The sequence below is a fragment of the Leguminivora glycinivorella genome, chromosome 1, assembly GCF_023078275.1.
Source record: "Leguminivora glycinivorella isolate SPB_JAAS2020 chromosome 1, LegGlyc_1.1, whole genome shotgun sequence".
Classification (NCBI taxonomy): domain Eukaryota; kingdom Metazoa; phylum Arthropoda; class Insecta; order Lepidoptera; family Tortricidae; genus Leguminivora; species Leguminivora glycinivorella.
Genome location: NC_062971.1, coordinates 917,875 through 941,495, shown reverse-complemented (window position 1 = coordinate 941,495; position 23,621 = coordinate 917,875). Strand labels below are relative to the sequence as shown.

The 23,621-nt window shown below is 39.1% G+C and overlaps 1 protein-coding gene across 1 annotated transcript in view; it reads left to right on the top strand.

Annotated features, from left to right (window-relative positions):
• The window catches only part of LOC125233049 (inverted formin-2-like), a 170,337-nt gene that overhangs the window by 23,817 nt on the left and 122,899 nt on the right, over window positions 1-23,621 (top strand).

The following is a 23,621-nucleotide window of genomic DNA, read 5'->3' as shown; positions in this document are numbered from 1 at the left end:
GGTGTTCGGCAGAATAGTAATAAATAAACAATGATGACCGAATACCAAATTTTCGGCAAAATGGCTGAAAAGACCGAATACCAAATAGTTGCCTAATATTCGTGGAATCTATCGTAAAATACAGCATAACTTTATAATTGTTACTAGTAAACCAATGACGAGAAAAGTTATGCATGTATAAAATAAACCTATACCTGTATGCAATTGTTACGTACCTATACTTATAAAAATATGGACTTAGTATTTCCACAGAATATATAATACAGATTCAAACTTTCACGATTTTTACACATATTTAAAATTGCAAACGGGACTTAATCGCGTATTTACTATGTTTTAAACACTAACCTCCGACGTTTCATGGACGGCATTGTCCCCGTGGTCTTGGAGCAGACTGGTCTTTTTTGGACCACCAATTATAAATTTAAAATATATTTAATATGAACATATAATAGTACGTATTTCTAACTAAAAAGTTCGTCAAACACGGTATGTTGATATTTCGACGTAGTATATCGATAACTTTTTACATCACTAGATTATCGACATTAGATGTCGAGTATTTCCCATCACTTTATTTCAGTGTACGTATATAAAAACTTAGCCCCGCCCCTAAATTTGGTGCGATAGGGACAACTGCAGCTCAGGCGCGAAATCCCGCGTAAAAACTGCAAAAATCGAGGTTCCGCTCTCGACTGTTTCCTCCTCCAAAACTTAACCAATCGTTACGAAATTTGGAAATCAGAATGACAAGGAAATTATCTGTGTCGGACCGTTTCGTTTTTTTGGATAATTGATCTCAGTTTTGAATACCACGCCTTTCTTTCTGGCAAATTCAATTAAGCCGTTTTGGCCAACTTTGAGAGGCTCTAATTCCTTTTAAAACAAAAATATCAAAAAAAGCAAAACGGTGCGACACAGATATTGATAATAAAAGTCTGTGTTGAAAAAACCATTGATCTAGCTTCAAAAACCAGAGAGGAAACAGGCGAGAGCGTTTGTATGGAGAAATGAGGGGTATCGTAGCGTCTTAACTGGAAGATATCCCTTAAAGGGATAAGTTCGCCTTTGTACTGAAACTTTTTATTTTAAATATTATGTGCTGTATTCTTTTCCTGTAGCCTTACCATGACTTTTTTGAGTTAAAAAATACGTTACGTTTTCAGTGAGAGTTACGGAAAATGTATGGAAAAACTTAACAGCGCTCCAAGCGGAAACGCTCACGTACTAAAATTTTCATCGGTACCATAAGTTATTAACGTGTTTACTCCGAGTTTTCAATACGTTCCTAACTTTACAGCTAAGGCGCTCTCTTTCTAACTGTATGAAGTCAATAGCACCAGAACTATTTGACAGTCTCTAGTGAAAACTCAATACTTTACGTGAGTAATCATTGACAGTCACTAGCGTAAAAGTAAACCACCAATTCACTGTGATGTGTCATTACTGTCAAATTATATAACAATCCCACAACATTTTCACGATTATATTTGCAATTTTAAATACAATTATGACTAATATGTATTAATTTATAATATTACGTGAAATTAAAGAACAGCTTAAATGTAGCAGTTAATCAGTAGTTCGATAAAAAGATAAACCAGTGATGAAACCAGTGTTTGATACTTTTACAAAGGTAATGAGTTATATTTATTCATCATTTTGTACTGTTTAGCTACAGTTGAGATGATTATATTGCTTGCTTTCAGAAAAAGAAGTTATTATTGAAAACAATATTTCCATGCAAGCCGTATGGTATTCAGCAAACCCAACGTAGAAGATTGTTCAAATTGATAAGGAATGAGGCAGTTACGAATCAACTGATTACCTACAGCAGCAGGCAGTACCAATTCATAGGCATTTTTGTTCCTCAATGCACAATACGTGTACCCATCCATAGTCACCATAACACCATATCTTGTGGGTATACTTATTTTAGAAGTGAACCAAAGGAAAAAAACTTCAAAAAAATTATCCTATTACTGAAATAAAGTATATCATTCTGTGACTTTGTTTATTTTGTGATATTCTTAAGTATCAGGCTAAGTATTTAATAAATTGACGTGAAACGAAAACTTAAAACCTAAAATTCAGCGTTTCCGTACAAATCAAACATCAATTACAACGACATCGACATAACGACAAAGTCTAAGGTAAGGTATGGAACTTTTGAAGGCCATTATGTGATGTATTTGTATATGAAGATTATAATTTGATACAAAAGTGAGAGCATAGTGAAAAGAATTTGGAAACAAGTAAAAATTATATCCCATTTTTTGGCGGGGCCCGTAGCCAAATGCACAAACGATTATGATAACATCGTTATCGTAGCTTAGCTATCTCTATCACTTTTCCGTATTGACGTGACAGAGCTAGACTGAATTTTGATCGGCGTCTAGCGTCAACGATTGACATTTCAGCTAAGTCCTTGTGTCAAAATTGTCAAAGCTAATTTTTTTTTAATTTATTGGGAGCATTGGCAACTTGGCCATCAGCTCAAACATACAATATTTAATACAACATACAAATAACAGGAATAACAATTACCATGTTAAACATAAAAGTAATAATTGCACATATTGAAATGCTAAACTTATGACTATTTAGTAACTACACAAAACATGTTTTATGACTGAAAAGAAGTATTTTTGAACAATTACTAAATTATTTATAAAGCGCCAATAGTGTGCATAATAAATTCATAAATTACAGGGTATAATTTTGGATATTTTAAAAGAGCCTTCAAGTTGATTTCCCGGTTCTTTTCTTGGCTGAAAATCCCGGGAATTCCCGGTATTTTCGGTAGGTACCGGTATTTCCCGGGAGCAAACTCTAATAGGGATAGGGATAGGGTTAGGGATGGGGATAGGGATAGGGTTAGGGATAGGGATAGGGGTAATCGGTCGGCAAGCGGTAATTGTAAGCGATAATGCGAGAAAGTACTTTTTACCCACCGACAATAGTGTCGAGATACGGGCTATGTGAGTTCTGTTGTATGTAGTTTCCCCATACCAGTGCTTATAGAATACATATCTACTCGTACCTACTACCTACGCTGTGGTCGCTGTGTAACATTTCTACAATCATTGCAAGCATTTCTTTAAAGACAATAGTAATATGAGTAATCGAAAAAAACGCAGACAAACGTATGCATAGAAACCTACGGATCCAAATGAAAATTTATTACGCGGGCGAAGCCGCCGGCAAAAGCTAATTCTATATATGATGCTATGTACCCTTTTTCTGCAAATAACATATTTCTATTTCTTTACTACTCGAGAACATCACAAATAAACAAAGTCAATTAATGAAATACTTTATTTTAGTAACAGGATTATTTTTTTGGAGTTGAGGTTCCTTCCTCTATTGGAGCACTTCTATACATATACCTGTGATGATCATGGCCAATAATACCATTAAGTGTGTGATACTATACAGCACGACCACGGATGATTTTATTAATTCTGATGCGGTACAAATTCACGAAAAAAAATGTACTTTTTTGTACTGACGTTTAAAAAAAATGTACCCTTATGATTTTGGAGTTTCGACATAGGGCCCGTGGTCGTGCTAGGTAGGTACTCCCTGGCACGACCACACTATATTTAATGAGATTTTAAATTTCTGTTGCAGTACAAATTCACGAAAAAAAATGTACTTTTTTGTACTTACCTTTTAAAAAAAAATACCCTCATGGTTTCGGAGTTTTGACATGGGGTGTGGTCGTGCCTCGGAGGAAATATAGACTGGAGTAGCCTTTCAGTTACTTACCCCTCTGCCAAAAAACTTGAACAAATGTTCATAAAGTCACGTAAATACAATTTCACAATCGATTCATGCTCATTCACAGAATCGCCACGACACATATCACTGGTAATTAAAAATGCCCGCGTGTGCTGTGAACACTTGTAATAAGCGCTCAAATACCTCAAGTTTGCAAAAAGATGGCATAATATTCCAGGGACCGGCCCGCTATCCCTTATACGGGGTTTTGTATGGGTATTTCGTTAGGCTTAACTTACCCTACCCTTTTGACGCGATACCCTTTCATTTTGCTTTTAAAGCCCTAACGAAAGCGCTTACCTAAAATAGCCCAATACCCTTTCAAAACCCTTATCATCGGCTCAGCCTAACGCCATAAGGGTAAGCCTTATATTGGGTTTTATTTGCTTTCCCTTATAGCATATCGTGCGAGTTTAAATCCTGTACCTCGCTCATAAAGCACACATTACTCCGAACGAAATAACATACGATCGTTACCTACGGCGGCACTGTGTGTGATATTTGCGCGTTTCTGTTTGATGGAAACGGCTGTAGATAAAATAAGGTTCAATTTTCAATACCAAATACTTATAGTTATGATAGGCTCCTTCTTTGCTCAGGTGTAACACAGGCAAACGCTGCTTTTTAGGGTTCCGTAGTCAACTAGGAACCCTTATAGTTTCGCCATGTCTGTCTGTCCGTCCGTCCGTCCGTCCGCGCATAATCACAGTAACCGTTAGCACTAGAAAGCTGAAATTTGGTCCCAATATGTATATCAATCACGCCAACAGTGTAAAAATAAAAAATGGAAAAAAAAATTATTAGGGTACCCCCCCTACATGTAAAATAGGGGCTGATAATATTTTTCATTCCAACCCCAACGTGTGATATATTGTTGGATAGGTATTTAAGAATGAATAAAGGGTTTACTAAGATTGCTTTTTGATAATATTAATATTTTCGGAAATAATCGCTCCTAAAGGAAAAAAGTGCGCCCCCCCCCCCTCTAACTTTTGAACCACAAGTTTAAAAAATATGAAAAAAATCACAAAAGTAGAACTTTGTAAAGACTTTCTAGGAAAATTGTTTTGAACTTGATAGGTTCAGTAGTTTTTGAGAAACATATGGAAAACTTCGGAACCCTACACTGAGCATGGCCCGACACGCTCTTGGCCGGTTTTTTTTATCGGACTTGTCTTGATGAGTACCCGAAGTCTAGCTGATGCTGAACCCTGGCTGCACCTAGGGGAACTCGGGTTTAGTGTAATACAGGCAAACGCTGTTTTCGTCATCGGACTTGTCTTGATGAGTACTCGAGTGAGCAGTACCCGAAGTCCAGCTGATGCTGAACCCTGGCTGTACCTAGGGGAACTCGGGTTTAGTGTAACACAGGCAAACGCTGGTTTCGACATCGGACTTGTCTTGATGAGTACTCTAGTGAGCAGTACCCGAAGTCCAGCTGATGCTGAACCCTGGATGCACCTAGGGGAACTCGAGTTTAGTGTAACACAGGCAAACGCTGTTTTCGTCATCGGACTTGTCTTGATGAGTACTCGAGTGAGCAGTACCCGAATTCCAGCTGATGCTGAACCTTGGCTGCACCTAGGGGAACTCGGGTTTAGTGAAACACAGGCAAACGCTGTTTTCGTCATCGGACTTGTCGTGATGAGTACTCGAGTGAGCAGTACCCGAAGTCCAGCTGATGCTGAACCCTGGCTGCATCTAGGGGAACTCGGGTTTAGTGTAACACAGGCAAACGCTGTTTTCGTCATCGGAGTTATCTTGATGAGTACTCGAGTGAGCAGTACCCGAAGTCCAGCTGATGCTGAACCCTGGCTGCATCTAGGGGAACTCGGGTTTAGTGTAACACAGGCAAACGCTGTTTTCGTCATCGGACTTGTCTTGATGAGTACTCGAGTGAGCAGTACCCAAATTCCAGCTGATGCTGAACCCTGGCTGCACCTATGGGAACTCGGGTTTAGTGTAACACAGGCAAACGCTGTTTTCGTCATCGGACTTGTCTTGATGAGTACTCGAGTGAGCAGTACCCGAAGTCCAGTTGATGCTGAACCCTGGCTGCACCTAGGGGAAATCGGGTTTAGTGTAACACAGGCAAACGCTGTTTTCGTCATCGGACTTGTCTTGATCAGTACTCGAGTGAGCAATACCCAAAGTCCAGCTGATGCAGAACCCTGGCTGCACCTAGGGGAACTCGGGTTTAGTGTAACACAGGCAAACGCTGTTTTCGTCATCGGACTTGTCTTGATGACTACTCGAGTGAGCAATACCCAAAGTCCAGCTGATGCTGAACCCTGGCTGCACCTAGGGGAACTCGGGTTTAGTGTAACACAGGCAAACGCTGTTTTCGTCATCGGACTTGTCTTGATGAGTACTCGAGTGAGCAGTACCCGAAATCCAGCTGATGCTGAACCCTGGCTGCACCTAGGGGAACTCGGGTTTAGTGTAACCCAGGCAACCGCTGTTTTCGTCATCGGACTTGTCTTGATGAGTACTCGAGCAAGCAGTACCCAAAGTCCAGCTGTTGCTGAACTCTGGCTGCACCTAGGGGAACTGGGGTTTAGTGTAACACAGGCAAACGCTGTTTTCGTCATCGGACTTGTCTTGATGAGTACTCTAGTGAGCAGTACCCGAAGTCCAACTGATGCTGAACCCTGGATGCACCTAGGGGAACTCGAGTTTAGTGTAACACAGGCAAACGCTGTTTTCGTCATCGGACTTGTCTTGATGAGTACTCGAGTGAGTAGTACCCGAATTCCAGCTGATGCTAAACCTTGGCTGCACCTAGGGGAACTCGGGTTTAGTGAAACACAGGCAAACGCTGTTTTCGTCATCGGACTTGTCTTGATGAGTACTCGAGTGAGCAGTACCCGAAGTCCAGCTGATGCTGAACTCTGGCTGCACCTAGGGGAACTCGGGTTTAGTGTAACACAGGCAAAAGCTGTTTTCGTCATCGGACTTGTCTTGATGAGTACTTGAGTGAGCAGTACCCGAAGTCCAGCTGATGCTGAACCCTGGCTGCATCTAGGGGAACTCGGGTTTAGTGTAACACAGGCAAACGCTGTTTTCGTCATTGGACTTGTCTTAATGAGTATTTGGGTGAGATGTACCCGAGATAGAGCTGATGCTGAAACCTGGCTGTACCTAGGGGAACTCGGGTTTGGTGTAACATAGGCAAACTCTGTTTGCGTCATCGGACTTGTCTTGACGAGGACTTGGGTGCGTAATAGCCAAGACAGCGTTGTAGCTGAGCCCTGGCGGTATCTAGGGCAACTCTGGTTTCGGTGCATTATAATATAGAAATATTTCATGCAATGTCAAGTTAGGCATAAAACATAATATTAACTGAACAAAAATCCTACCAGAAGTGAATATTAACATCAAGTAGTTAGAACAAATTTATTAATTTGCCATACATAAAACACTTTATTTATGTCTAAAAAAATACGTATGTATATCCATTTGAATATCAAAATTAAGTACAGTCGATTTCACTAATAGTAACACAGGAAATAAAGAGAATACTGGAGTTCCAAGCGTCCATAGACTGCGGTAACTATTTACTATCAGACGGGCTGTATGCTTGATTGCCACTAGAAAAGTATTTCTGTTTCAAACACAGAGAACCTCCTATAGAGTAGCATTCTTGTATATTTTGTTCGCGATACGAGTCACCAGTGCCAGGGGTGCGAGGAGCGGGCGGGGAATGTGTTAAGCGCGCTGTGATTGGCCGTTTCAAGGACGGCGGGCAGTCGCGCCAGATGAAAGGGACTGTCCCTCTACTGACGCGTAAGTGGCCAATGTAAGTTGACCTATGCCGGCTCTGAATAAATTATTAATACGACTTTTATGTGGAATGTAATGACGTCTGTTTTTAAATTTGAGCTTCTTGTTACCTTTCCACACCATTTCACACTACAGGTGGACATCTTTAAAATATCAAAATACCCTTTTTCAATTTTTTTACTGCGAAAAACACGCACTGCTTTCGGGTCTGTTACTTGGTCGCTACTGATCGGGCACGGCGAACGCCCGCGCTTATATCAGTGCAAATACTAGGAAGGCTGGCGACCGCGAGTCGTCTTGTAATGGATGTCTATAGGGGTTGGTCTGTGGTTTCAAACGATCTTCATAGAATTCACAACAATCAACAGAAATAGTTTGACAGATTCTATGGTACTACTCAACTCAACCAAGTACCAGTCATAAAGACGAGTCTAAGATATTTCACACGAAACATACTATGAACAAAAAACAGCGTTTATTTATATTGCACCGAACCTGAGTTCCCCTAGGTACCACCAGGTCTCAGCTACAGCAGTGGCTTGGGTACTGCGCACCCAAGTCCTCATAAAGGCAGGGCCTATAACGGAAACCGGGTTTGTCTATGTTGCACCAAACCTAAGTTCCCCTAGGTACAGCCAGAGTTCAATATCAGCTTTACCAGTACTCATCAAGACAAGTCCGCTGACAAAAACAGCGTTTACCTATGTTGCACGAAACCCGAGTTCCCCTAGGAATAGCCAGGGTTCAGCATCAGCTCTACCCTGGTTACTGCTCACTCAAGTACTCATCAAAACAAGTCCGATGACGAAAACAGCGCTTGCCTATGTTACACCAAACCCGCGTTCCCCTGGGAAAAGCCAGGGTTCAGCATCAGCTCTACCTTGGTTACTGCTCACTCAAGTACTCATCAAGACAAATCCGATGATGAAAACAGCGTTTGCCTATGTTGCACGAAACCCGAGTTCCCTAGGAATAGCCAGGGTTCAGCATCAGCTCTACCCTGGTTACTGCTCACTCAAGTACTCATCAAAACAAGTCCGATGACGAAAACAGCGCTTGCCTATGTTACACCAAACCCGCGTTCCCCTGGGAAAAGCCAGGGTTCAGCATCAGCTCTACCTTGGTTACTGCTCACTCAAGTACTCATCAAGACAAATCCGATGATGAAAACAGCGTTTGCCTATGTTGCACGAAACCCGAGTTCCCCTAGGAATAGCCAGGGTTCAGCATCAGCTCTACCCTGGTTACTGCTCACTCAAGTACTCATCAAAACAAGTCCGATGACGAAAACAGCGCTTGCCTATGTTACACCAAACCCGCGTTCCCCTGGGAAAAGCCAGGGTTCAGCATCAGCTCTACCTTGGTTACTGCTCACTCAAGTACTCATCAAGACAAGTCCGATGACGAAAACAGCGTTTGCCTATGTTGCACGAAACCCGAGTTCCCTTAGGAATAGCCAGGGTTCAGCATCAGCTCTACCTTGGTTACTGCTCACTCAAGTACTCATCAAGACAAGTCCGATGACGAAAACAGCGCTTGCCTATGTTACTCCAAACCCGCGTTCCCCTAGGAATAGCCAGGGTTCAGCATCAGCTCTACCTTGGTTACTGCTCACACAAGTACTCACCAAGACAAGTCCGGTGAAGAAAACAGCGCTTGCCTATGTTACTCCAAACCCGCGTTCCCCTGGGAAAAGCCAGGGTTCAGCATCAGCTCTACCTTGGTTACTGCTCACTCAAGTACTCACCAAGACAAGTCCGGTGAAGAAAACAGCGCTTGCCTATGTTACTCCAAACCCGCGTTCCCCTGGGAAAAGCCAGGGTTCAGCATCAGCTCTACCTTGGTTACTGCTCACTCAAGTACTCATCAATACAAGCCCGATGAAGAAAACAGCGTTTGCCTATGTAGCACGAAACCCGAGTTCCCTTAGGAGTAGCCAGGGTTCAGCATCAGCTCTACCTTGGTTACTGCTCACTCAAGTACTCATCAATACAAGTCCGATGAAGAAAACAGCGTTTGCCTATGTTCAACGAAACCCGAGTTCCCTTAGGAGTAGCCAGGGTTCAGCATCAGCTCTACCTTGGTTACTGCTCACACAAGTACTCATCAAGACAAGTCCGATGACGAAAACAGCGCTTGCCTATGTTACTCCAAACCCGCGTTCCCCTAGGAATAGCCAGGGTTCAGCATCAGCTCTACCTTGGTTACTGCTCACTCAAGTACTCATCAAAACAAGTCCGATGACGAAAACAGCGCTTGCCTATGTTAAACCAAACCCACGTTCCCCTGGGAAAAGCCAGGGTTCAGCATCAGCTCTATCTTAGGAACTGCTCACCCAATTAACTCATCAAGGCGAGTTGGATGACGAAAACGGCTTGTTTTTATGTTGGCAATTAACGTTTTCAATGTGTAATGTTAATGGTTAATTGTATTGATTTTCGGCCAACACTGTATATATACATGCATACATACATATTTACATAATTATATTCATACATACATACCTACATACATTCATACGTACGAACGTACATACTGATCTATGGGCGGCGATGATCATTTACCATCAGGCGATCCATCACTTCCTTGTCTCCCAGTTCATTAAAAATAATTTCTAGCCGTGTTCTACTTTTATCCAACGAAAACATGTTTCGTTGCAAAATTAAAAATGGGGCGCATAGTGCGGAGTGGCAACAGCGCATTTTCCTTCCTGTTCTTACAATAGCTTAGATTCATAATCCTGTCTCTTTTACGCAAGGCTCGACTACGCTTTAACAAAAGGGAAAGCCTTATAAATAGCGCTTAAAATAAGGGTAACCCTTATTAAAGGCTTGCAAGCCGTATCGGATAGCGCTAAGCCAATGCACAGGGCTAGCTTTATTGTTTTGCTTAGTTTTTTGTAAGGGCTAGTCAAATGAATGGGCTTGCAGTTCGAAAGGGAGAGTCTCTCGATTGGGTCATCCTTACGTTAGGGATTCCCAATGAAAGGCTTGTAGCGCGGAAGGGGTTGTCCGGTCCCTGTAATATTCCATTTGTAAGTAACTTTAATATTGTTGTATTACTGTTTTTATTATCTAAATGATAATATTTTTGTCATACGTCATCGAATATCGATTTATGTGATCGAATGCAATCGATTTGAAATTTGTTGGTGGGTAGAAATTACGTCACGAACACTCCCCACGAGACTTCGATTTTTTGCTGTTTAAGAAGTTACCTAATGTGGTTTAAAATAGGGTCGATATTTATATATCAATTTATTCATAAAAAGACGCACTCCCCACGAGACTTCATTTATATATTTTGTAAGAATTAACCTCATTGCAATTAGAATAGAGCATATAATAATATTGACAAGGATAATTGAAAATTAGAAAAATCATTTGACCGAGACTTGTCTTAGAGATGTGGGCATGGTCGATAAAATACCAAATATCGATAAAAAAGTATGATTTGCAAACCTTGATCACACAATTCATTTGAAATATATTTGCAATTTTCCGAAAGAGAATGATTTGAGTTTTATTACATGTACTTAATAAACTTTTCACTTTGAACCAGTATTGATAACAGTTAATGAAGACTAAACCATTTCTAGTTTATTTATTTAACCAAGTTTGTTTATAATGATTTAGTACCACCAACCGCAGTAAACGTTGTTGATTAGTTAGTCTGGAAAAATAAATTAATGTTTTGTCAAAATGTCAAATATTTCTTTACCTTCTAATCGTATTATCCATCGCTAGTCCACCCGCGTGATACCTACTACCCAGGATTGTCATTAGTGAATCTTAATATGATTATAATAGTGCCAAACATTAAACAGATCTAGGAAAAACAACGACATCATTAAAATTATAATTTGCTTGATTAATTATTATCGACTTCTGTTATCGATGCCTGCCTCATCCCTATAGTTTGAGACACACACGTGCGCATTTAGTGTCCGTACACACTGTGTTTCTACGAAGTATTTCCATGTGTGATATGTCTGTGTGCATCATAATGAGCATGTGTTATTTTTTTATCATAATGTGCGTGTGTATTGACAATAATATTTTTTGCATTTGTGAGTACTCCTTTACATGTGTTATTTCCTCACCTCCCGCGAATCTTGGCAGAATTATTTGTACGTAGACGCAACATGAAGGCTACTCCAGTCTATATTTCCTCCGAGGGTCGTGCTAGATAGGTGGTACTTCCTGGCACGACCACACTATATTTATGTTTAATTTGATGGTCAAATAAATACTAAACAAGTGTTTTGAAATTGTACTATGTAAATTACTTCAAAAACTTAGTGCGGTCGTGCCAGGGAGTACCTATCTAGCACGACCACAACCCATGTCGAAACTCCGAAACCATGAGGGTACTTTTTATAAAAAGGTAAGTACAGAAAAGTACATTTTTTTTCGTGAATTTGTACCACAACAGAATTTTAAAAAATCATTAAATATAGTGTGGTCGTGCCAGGAAGTACCACCTATCTAGCACGACCACACCCCATGTCAAAACTCCGAAACCATGAGGGTATTTTTTTTAAAAGGTAAGTACAAAAAAGTACATTTCTTTTCGTGAATTTGTACTGCAACAGAAATTTAAAATCTCATTAAATATAGTGTGGTCGTGCCAGGGAGTACCTACCTAGCACGACCACGGGCCCTATGTCGAAACTCCAAAATCATAAGGGTACATTTTTTTTAAACGTCAGTACAAAAAAGTACATTTTTTTTCGTGAATTTGTACCGCATCAGAATTAATAAAATCGTCCGTGGTCGTGCTGTATAGTATCACACCATTAAGTGCATCGCGGAACAAAAACACCTATAAATTGGTACTGCTTCCGAAGGTAATGAGTAGCGTATCTGCCACAGTGCCACAGTATTCATATTAATTGAACTATCTTCCATGTTGACTGAATACCATACGTGTTTGTTCGGAAATGTTGATTTCAATAATAGCCTCCATCATCTTTCTGAAACCAAAAACGGCTTTGAGCAATATAATCATCTCAACTGTAAATAGTACAAAATTATGGCCAAAAATAACTCATTACCTTATTTGATTTGTTTACTGGTTTATGATGAATTTCACGTAATATTATAAATTAATACAATATGCTAGTCATAATTTTATTTAAAACTGCAAAAATAATCGTGAAAATTCCGTGTGATTTTTGTATACTCGTACTTAAGTTGACAGAAATGTCACGTCAGAATGACTTGGCCTATGGTTTGAGGCCTACTACCGAAGTTATCGAAATGTGGACATGCGTCTCTTTTACTCTTATCAGTATGAAGTGAAAGAGGAAGAGTCCCTCAATGCGTATGTTTCGGAATTCACAGTAGACCCTATATTGACAGATTTCGATAGGTAAATTTATGGAGATTAGAGGTAAGGAGCGAAAGCTTTAAGTATCAGAAGTGCACATATAAAAGAAAAGATAGGTGGCACTGGAATAGCAGGTACATAAGGGTTTGACAATCTCTTAGCCTTCTCGGTAGTGACCCCGCCTACGGAGCAAGAGGTCCCGGGTGCAAATCCTGATAAGAGCTTTTTTATTTTTTTCTACTACATAATATCTTTTCCTGGATTATGTTATATTTTTACATACATACATACATACAATCACGCCAGTATCCCATGAAGGGGTAGGCAGAGCACATGAAACTACTCAAGTTCCAGTGCCACTTTTGGCAAATAAGGGGTTGAATGAAAACGAAATTGTGACATTGCAGTGACAGGTTGCCAGCCTCTCGCCTACGCCACAATTTAACCCATATCCCACTGTCGCCTTCTACGACACCCACGGGAAGAAAGGGGTGATGAAATTCTTAACCCGTCACCACACGGCATATTTTATAATTTTAATATCAAAAAATATTTTGTTTTGTTACAACTTTTCGAAATTTCATTCGCAAGACTTACAACATTACCTAAGAATCCTAAGATGGGGCAAACAATGTAAAACGGCTTAAGTTGACATTTTTATTAATAAAACAATAATTAAACACAATTAAAATACACAAAATGAAAATTTAAAAAAAAATCAAAAAGAACGCTGTCAGGATCGAACCTGAGAACATCTGCATACGAAGTCAGCGCACTACCACGGGACCACATCTTGACTTGTTCGGTATAACGAAATCAGCCTAGAAAATAGAACGTCTAATGTCATGTCACGTCGCTGATCATTGAGCAAGACATGAGAGATTTGTAACCTCAATTACAAGGCATCAGCCGGTCATTTTTGCGACTGTTCTACTTCGACAGATTTTCCTCCTTACCTCTATTCTCCCTGGGTAAATTACATTTACTTATGATTTTAGTTCCATCGCGTAAACACCAGAGGCGTAGCATTCGTCTATAGTTCTTTCTCCGTTTATTCATAAACTTAGAAAGGGACAGAAGCAGCTTCTTTGGAGTGAAGTTAGGTACAATATAATGTAAACAAACGTAAACTCACTCACTTTCTAAGTAAAGTAATACGGCTCTCACTTGGGCAGCCCATGGTAACGGTACTGTACAATAAAGTGTTTACTTACTTACTTACTTACAAAATGAAAATTCCCAAATATTTTCATCGGTAGGAACCATTACTACCAAGTACAAAAGGTCTCATTTTTACTCTTCCTGTTCTGTTTCCAAAAGTTAAAAAAGCCAGTTTTCGTTTTACTCTTTGCAATATCTATGTAAACAAACATAATTTAGCTTTATCTACCTTTATCTTTCCGGAACAAAAAGGATATGTTTTCCAACATTCTATCCTTTGCTTGTTTTCGTCTTCATTTTGAAAAGGCGACCTTGACCTCCGATCCGATCCAAAGGCGAGGCCGCGGCAGCTGCGCGCGCGCATAAGGCGAAGCGGGTCAATGCGGCGGCCTTAGCGGCCCACAGCTGAAGATACCTTTAGTACTCTGAGTACTATCTTACTTGATTTGCGAACTTTTGGAAAAGTTCCATTTTAAATGAGTCTTTTTAGGGTTCCGTAGTCAACTAGGAACCCTTATAGTTTCGCCATGTCTGTCTGTCCGTCCGTCCGTCCGTCCGCGGATAATCTCAGTAACCGTAAGCACTAGAAAGCTGAAATTTGGTACCAATATGTATATCAATCACGCCAACAAAGTGCAAAAATAAAAAATGGAAAAAAATGTTTTATTAGGGTACCCCCCCTACATGTAAAGTGGGGGCTGATATTTTTTTCATTCCAACCCCAACATGTGATATATTGTTAGATAGGTATTTAAAAATGAATAAGGGTTTACTAAGATAGTTTTTTGATAATATTAATATTTTCGGAAATAATCGCTCCTAAAGGAAAAAAAGTGCGTCCCCCCTCTAACTTTTGAACCATATGTTTAAAAAATATGAAAAAAATCACAAAAGTAGAACTTTATAAAGACTTTCTAGGAAAATTGTTTTGAACTTAATAGGTTAAGTAGTTTTTGAGAAAAATACGGAAAACTACGGAACCCTACACTGAGCGTGGCCCGACACGCTCTTGGCCGGTTTTTTGTGTAGAACGAGTAGTACGTAGTTAGCACAATATGTGGGGCTCGCCGTTTCTTCCCCCTCCCCTAGCGAGACGGTGGAAACTTGGCTCAACTCACTTAACCGACTCCGGCGTTTGATCATCTTTGCCGTTCGCGAGAGTGCACTGCACGGGAAGCATGGTCGCGCGATAGACGATAAAATAGCAGGCCGTCCCTATCGCACTATTTGTAAGTGCGATAGGGACGGCCTGATATTTTATCGTCTATCGCGCGACCATGCTTCCCGTGCTGGGCGTCGAGGTCATTTCACCGGGCGTCCTCTGGCAGCTCTGATGTATGCCCAGAGTACCGGCATGATGGAGGATAGGCTTGTGTAATATATGTACTAATATTACAAAAGACACGATTCCCTTTACTGTACTAGACCGAACTAATCCCAAATGATTCTGCTCTCTAGTACATTTAGTACACTCACACACGCGCAACAGAATGGGAGCGAAAGGAGCGAAGAGCCGAGAAGTGACAATGACAGCAAAGCGTTCCGTGTGATCCGACCGCAACCGAAATATAACCGACTGACTCGGACCGAGAGCGCGCCAAAACGGCCGATCAGCTCTCGGCTAGTACAGTCACCGGCATAAATAAGTGATGACTTCTGTACCTTGTCGCTTTAAATCGTTTGACAATTTTGTGTGACATTTCAAACAAGACGTTAATGTGACAAAGTATAGAAATCATCACATATTTGTGCCGGTGACTGTACGATCGAGCGTTACTGTACGCCACATGCACGATTTGTCTCTCGCTCTCTCGGTGTACTACTGTACTAAATGTCCTAAAATAACGAACTAGAACACTTCGGAGATCGTACTAGTTGGGAGCGATCTTTTCAGTCAATGAGCAGGCACAACTCTAAAGGAGGAACACAGAAACAGTGACAGGTTAAGGCTGATGTTGTCAGGCCTTCAGAGCATCTCACTTATTATATGTACATTGACAAATGTCGACCTTCCTCCGCTTCTTGGCTAGCAGGCTCAGATTTATAGTCGATCACTTTTGGAATTCAGAAGTCATCCTCTAAATGGGGGTCCCCTTCTCCATTCTTCATTATAAAATCGTTGTCAGGTTGCCTGATCTTGCCTGGTGTCATAAGGAAGTATATTTTGTAAAAAGTATCTGATTTGTGATATCTACAGAGAGATATTATATGAGATATATAGGTAGAGCGAAAGATAGAACATCATTGCAAACTTCCGTTTAAAAATGTTATTCCTACATCATTCATAGGTCAAATAAGTAACATATCCCGTAGCCGCCATATTGGCGCCAAAGCCACACAAAGGCATTTCCATTTTACCTCAGTGCATCTAGCCGGTACGCGGTACTACAAATAAGGGCAGGACCTGATCTAGTACAAGATTAGCAGTCAAGTGCAATTAGCGAAGAAATCTATCATAGACTGTGTTATAAAAAAAATGTTTTTTGCTGTAATGTGAATTATTCAATGTAGGTAGGTACTTGCTTCATTTATGCGTTGGTCATGATCACGTAGACAATACTTATGTACCCACAAGTCTGGCATATATACAACCAACGATTAATCAATCAAGTAATGTTTTAATTATTTTAGTCGGTTTATTAAAGGAACCTACTTAAACGACCGTCATCTGCTGGCTGGCTGTATCTTTACAGATTATTTCGTTCTTGTTAAGATTCTCCAATTCGATTTATTAGGTTTTGAAGCAGGAAGCAGTCGAGAGCGGAACCTCGACTTTAAAGATTTTTTCTCAATATCTTGTAACTAAGTTGTTATTAATGGACAATTTGTATTTAAAATTGCAAACGGGACTTAATCGCGTATTTACTATGTTTTAAACACTATGTTTTAAACACTAACCTCCGACGTTTCAAGGACGGCATTGTCCCCGTGGTCTCGGAGCAGACTGGCTGAAGTTGACATCAACATCTTCTAGCTGTACGAGTTTTTCGAACTACCCGCACCTGGTCCTGACTACCCACTTGAACAGTTTGTGCACTAGGGATGTCACCTTGTCGACACACAACACTCACGATATTCGGTTTTTCAACCCGCGATATTTGTTTCTTCTTGCATTTACTAATGACCGGGTTCCATGTGGATGAGATATTAAAACCTTCGTCTCGATTGAAATTTTTATACTTCTTAATTTCAATAGCTTCACGTATTTTTCTACTATAATACCCACGATCTGTAGAGAGAATTTTAGGGTTGTGAAGCTCAATCCAATGGTTAGGCCCTGACTGTAGCAAGCGTTCAGCAACGGCAGACTTGTTCACCTGGCGATTTTTGACAGCTGCGATATGTTCCTTGACCCTTTCCGCTATGGTACGTTTCGTCTCACCAATGTAGGAACTACCACAACTGCAATCAATCTTATAAACATAGTCAATACGCGATTAAGTTCCGTTTGCAATTTTAAATATGTGTAAAAATCGTGAAAGTTTGAATTTGTATTTGGTTGGTTAACAGACAAAATTCGTAGTCGTAGCTGTACCTGAACATGAACAAATTATTTATTTCTGTTTTTGCAAGTACTTAAAAGTACAGAGTTGAATTACGCTCTCATTTTAAAACGATTAAATTCTAGGATTTGATCCTCTTGAAGCTAAATTGTAAAGAAAAGATATAAAGTATAAATAAACCATTCTATGAAACACTTCATACGTAAAGAGAATACTCTGAAACCGAAGAAAACAACAAAATGATATAACCGCAATATTGGCTGGCCTTGACCTGGTCAAAGTAATTGTATGAGGAAAATAACTCGAAACGCTACAGATGACACAATGGGTGCATCACATTTCGTGGGAGGAAGGAAAATTTTAATAAGTACCATTCATATTCAGGTAGTTTTTGGCAAAATAAAATATCTATCTATCTGCCTGGACCATATCCTATTTATTTACTTGGGGTCGGCCTTCCCTGTCCTCTTTTTCACTCAGCACGATTTACAGTGTCATGTCCGGGTCTAAGTTTGAAGATGTCAGGTCTCTTTGTAACACCGTCCACCAAGTGGTGGGCTGGTGGGGGGTCTATACGGTCCATAGGGAGAACGATTTTTCTATAACTCCTGCTCCGCTTGCGTGTGTGTCCTTTATTTAGTGTGCGAGTGTGATGAAAACAATATTACTCTCTGCTATGGTCATCGTGAACAGCGAACATAATACATATTATAGCGTAATTTTTAGGACCTCGGAACTCTTAACAGACGGACTGCAATCGAACTGCAACTTGTAATGGGAACTGCACGCTGACGTTGCTGTTGGTGTGTCGGCCTTAAGACGATACAGGAGGGGTCAATTTTCCATACAAACGCTCTCGACTATTTCCTCCCTGGTTTTTGAAGATAGAGCAATGATTTTTTCAACACAGACTATTATTTTTATCTGTATCGGACCGTTTTGATTTTTTTGATATTATTATTTTTAAAGACGTTAGAGCCTAATAACGAAAAATTTCCAATAACGGCCTTATTGATTATGACGCAAAAAAAGGTGTGGTATTCAAAATTGGTAACAATTAGCAACAATACACTCTTTTTTTGGGGCAGTCGTGTAAAAAGATACTAAACGGTCCGACACAGATTATTTCATTGTTGTTCAGATTCTCAAATTTCGTTTTGATGTAGGAAACAGTTGAGAGCGGAACCTTGATTTTAAAATTTTTTTCGCAATATATTTTAACTGAGTTGTTCTGAATGGACAATTATTTTTCGAAAAATCTAGTTAAAAACACTAGTGTATTTAACTAAAATTCCCAAATTGAAAAGAGGGCTCCTTTCCATTTTCGCTCCTGCAGCGTCTTAAGACAACACCAGTTTTTTGACATGCACTTGCACGACGAATTAATTTTCACACAAGCACACAATGCACGTTAAAACAACCATCAATGGACTCTGTTACAAAGTCATAAAACCTACCTCCAGCCAGCGAAACTTGCTGTTCCTAATGTCAATGTCAGCTGCCCACCTCGGAATGTTGACTCAGTCCCAGTGGCGCGTGGGTGCCGCTTACTAGAATTTAATAAATAATAATGTACCCTTTTTTGGACATAAGATTATTATTCGTCATACGAGAGGGTTATTCATCTGATTGATAAAACGTTGTGTAATGAATGTGTTTGCCATTTTTTTTTAGTTGTTGTTTTTGACAGCTTTGTTTATGGTAAAATATTGAATCGGATGCTAAAATACACTATATATTACTATGGTTAAAATAGGTATCTACTTAAAAAGGCCGGTTCACACGTATTAAGTTGTCAAGTAATTAACTAAATTTTAACTTAATTTTAAGCGACTTAAAGCGTGTAAACAATCAATTTAGTAATAAGTTACAAGTTAATATTTAGCGTGCACTTAAGCAAGTAAATTAGAATTTTGTCTATTTTTCGGTTAAGTAGGTGGGCGTGAACTACCACTTGATACGTTTGGACAGGCACGATCTAGTTAAATATTAGTTAATTGTATAAGTTTGGCGGAGCGGTTGCGATCGTATGTTCGTGAGTTATCTTTTTTCGAAGTGGTCGGAGGACACTACAGTGAAGTTTATTGAAGAATAATTATGTTAAACAAAGTTGCACTAGCCCCATATTCATTCCTTCTGCTTATCCAGTTTCTCATCCAGTCTCGTGGGTGCTCTCGTTTCCCTGTCTATTTCATCCTTCAGTTCGTCTAAAACCTCGCTGAATACGAATTTAATTAATTACTGAATGAATGACTTGAACGCGCCGTTGATCGTCCATTTCAGGATGACTAAAGAGCTTAGCTGTTTACGACGTGTAAACGCTTACTTAAAATTAAGTCGCTTAAAATTAAGTTAAAATTTAGTTAATTACTTGACTACTTAATACGTGTGAACCGGCCTTAAGACGGTTACACTGATGATTGCATTGCATTGGACATTATCAGCACAAACATTACCTGTCGTGATTTCAAACCTCATCATCCTGTAGTCCTATTAATTCTGTGAATGAAAAAATACAAAAAGATAATTTTACAGAGAGGTTTTTTTTTAAACTAGTGCCCTATAAAGGGTCTTTAATAGTCTACCGTGTGTGTAGTTAATACCTCATCAAAAAATTTATTTTACTTATTTATTACATTAATAATATAACAAATCATAACAAATACGTGTTACACTAGAAAGAACAGAAAAACTTAAACTATACTTAGCTATCTCAAAATAAAAACCTAAAAACCACCCTCTAGGCCCTGGCCTCTCGGCAGGGTGCCCATCACGCAGGCAGCATTCCCGCGCTCTATTACAATAGCAATTATTTAAAAAAATGCTCAGGATCAAACAATAAAAAATCTAGTTCTAGTACTTGCGCGAGCTTGCTTTGCTTTGGTAAATAATTTCTCCAGTGATTTCTCGATCTCAAACTTCTTTAAGAATGTTGCGCTACAAAGTAAACATTTCTACGGCATTTAATGAATATCTAATACCATGATTAACTAGTATCAATAGTGTTATTACCTGTTTAATGAGGGAACGGAAATCATTTCACTTCGCTAACACCTCGGAAAAACTCGCCGTGGTCAAGTTCGAGTGAGTGTGAAATTTTCTCTCCATAAATTATCCTAACTTGGTACAGTCAGACTCACTTAATGACTTTATTCTGTTACTTAATGGCTCAATAAGGGTTAAGAATGTGCCATGTGTCACCCCTTTTTTCCCGTGGGTGAAGTAAGGGTGCCACACATTACTAAAAAGTTACTATGAAATGAAATGAAATTAAATTAAATTAAGAGGCCATTCAATGAAAACGAAATATTTAACATTTAATAAGTAAATAAATTAAATTAAATATTTATTTTCCAAGTAGACATATTACAACATACGTCAAATAAAGCTACGCCGTCTCTAACCCTACGCTACGCCGTCTCTAAAGTCTAAACCGCTAGTTATTTATAAATGAGACGTCTATAATCTTCCACCATAATATTGTTTTTTAATAGTCTTGACAATGAACAATAACACAAAACAAACTATCCTATCCAAATAAAATACTAATTGATATGTTTTCACTACTATTGTTTTCACAACTTGAGACAGTTTTCATAACATTGTGCTATGTTATGAAAACCTCTTAGTTCTACAAATACAAATGTGTTTTCATCAGACATGGATCCTTATAATACATGCTTTTCCCCTTTCTTAGAATTTTTGTTAATCTTAATATTGATCTTCTTCTTCTTCGTGTAAAGGGATCAAGTAAAACTAAATTTTGGTTTGCCAATGCTTAGCCACTTCAAGCCCTCGAGGGGTAGCCCTTAAGAGATCTTCTTCAGTACATGTTGTTGAGCACCGGGGGCACTGTCTCATATGTGTTGTTGTTTGGGGGACGCCACAATCGCAGAGTATGTCCCCATGTCGCCCAATCCCCCATTTCTGGAGATTATCTTTTGATCGACCCACTCCCGTCCTGAGTCTGTTGAGAGCTAATATTGATATTAATCTTATTCCAAATTAAAAATTTTTAAAAAAAATGTTTTTTCAGTTTCTTAAAACTATAACTTCATTGCAAGTATAAGGAATATAAAGACCTTACTGTCATGTAAAGTCATAAATCCATCGACGCCTAGCAATGTCTAGGCTAGGGGAGGTAAAACGTACACATTAGGTAAGTTAGTGATTAGTGTAAATTATTGGAAAAGGAAGGACATGCAAGGACTAATTAAGCAATAAGTTTAGTATAAGTAGTAGCTATTTTTAAATAAATTTATTGCCTACAACAAAGTTTCTACGCTCTGCTTAAAAAAAGCAGAATTACGAAGGGGGACATCATCGAAAAATAATTAAACAGAGAAATTGGTGACCTCATTGCAAAGTCAATGCAAGGAGGGCTACCTTACCTCTCTCTGTACCTGACTGTTTGTTGTTGTTGTTTTGTCTGATGTTTATTCAATTTGTGTGTTGGAAATTAGAATAAGTATGATTTTTCATTTCGAAGCACCTCGCTACTCTTTCTGATTATGTTTTTTATTTCCGCTACCCAAAGGTTGTCTGGTAGAGATCGCTCTTTAGCGATAAGACCGCCTGTTGTCTGCCTCTATTTATAATCATTTGTTTTGTCTCCGCTGTATCTTTTTTCTGTATCTCTTGCTGAGGTGTGCCAATAAAGAGTATTCTATCTATCTATCTATCTGACTGTACATTTCATGTGTGCCATAGCGGTACAGAACATAAAGTTCGCTCCCAGATTTATGCCTCCGACTGTACTCGAACCAGTAATTGACAGGTACATTCCACCTGTCTTCAACTGTCAACCAGCCGGTCACCTAGACATTAGAAAGGTGCCGATTGCTTAGCTTAAGTTTAAATCCCACAACTGGTACTAAACTGACCATTTCTGAATCTTATCTCTTTGAAAAAAGAGTTACAATCAGTTATCTACAGTTTAGGGTTTTTAAAGTAGAGTCTTTAAATATGTATTAGTCTATTAGACAATACGAGAAAAAAGTTTAAGCATTATTTTTTTATTTTACGTAATTATAAGTGTATTAACCATTACAAAAATGTTACGTTTTATTCAAAATTACAGTAGTGGTAGAGAGCTAGAATTTAAAAACAAATATGTAACCTAAAAACGAATGAGTTTTGACCCCTGGTTCACTTAAATTTGACAGAAAATGACCCAAGTCTTTTGAAGGAATAGGTCGAATTACCAGTCACCTTGTATACTTTTGTCAATAGTGGAGTCAAAAGTATGTAAGCATTTTTTTTCCTGAGTCAGTTCCAAATACCTAAAGATGTGTAGGTAAGTAAGAGATATGTGGATTGAACAAGTGTGGCGCCATACTGTGCAAGTTCACTACCGTTTAAAAATAAACAAGGACATATTAATAGTGATATTTTGCACGAGTTGTAGCGCACTGAAATTTGTGGTGATTTGTATTAATTGACTGTAGTTAGGCCATTAATAACTGAAATGGCAATCGATTTAAATTAACCCATATTTTTTGAATTAGATTTCTTGGAACCATTTCGAGATTTTTTTGCCTGTCTATTTTTTTTATCCAGAATATTTAAGTTTTTTTTGGCAGGTAAGCATGGTAGCGTGATAAACCACATAACGTCAGGCCGTCCTTTTCACACTATTTATAAGTGCGATAATGACTTAGGGACGCACCGATACGATAAAGTTTATTTAACTAGTGTGCTAGATGGCCTAGATGTGCTTCGCCCCTAGCAGCCTCCTTAGGTAGGTCCGATGTGTACTCGTAGACTCGTACTTTGTATAAATTAGGTAGGTACATATATTCACCGATACCACATGTAGGTACGTACAATGTATGTACTTTTCCAATCTTTTGGTAAGTCAATGTCAAAGTTCCCATCATTCCTCTCTAATCCCATCTATTCATAGTTTTATAGGTTTTGAAGAAGGCAATCAAACTAAACGTGATTTACGAGCATAAATACCCGTCATCCCAACCTACCCCACGGCTGTTTGCTATAAAAGGGGATTATTCAGATATTTTATTTGTAGATATGTCCTAAGAGCTAACAAGTCATGCTAAC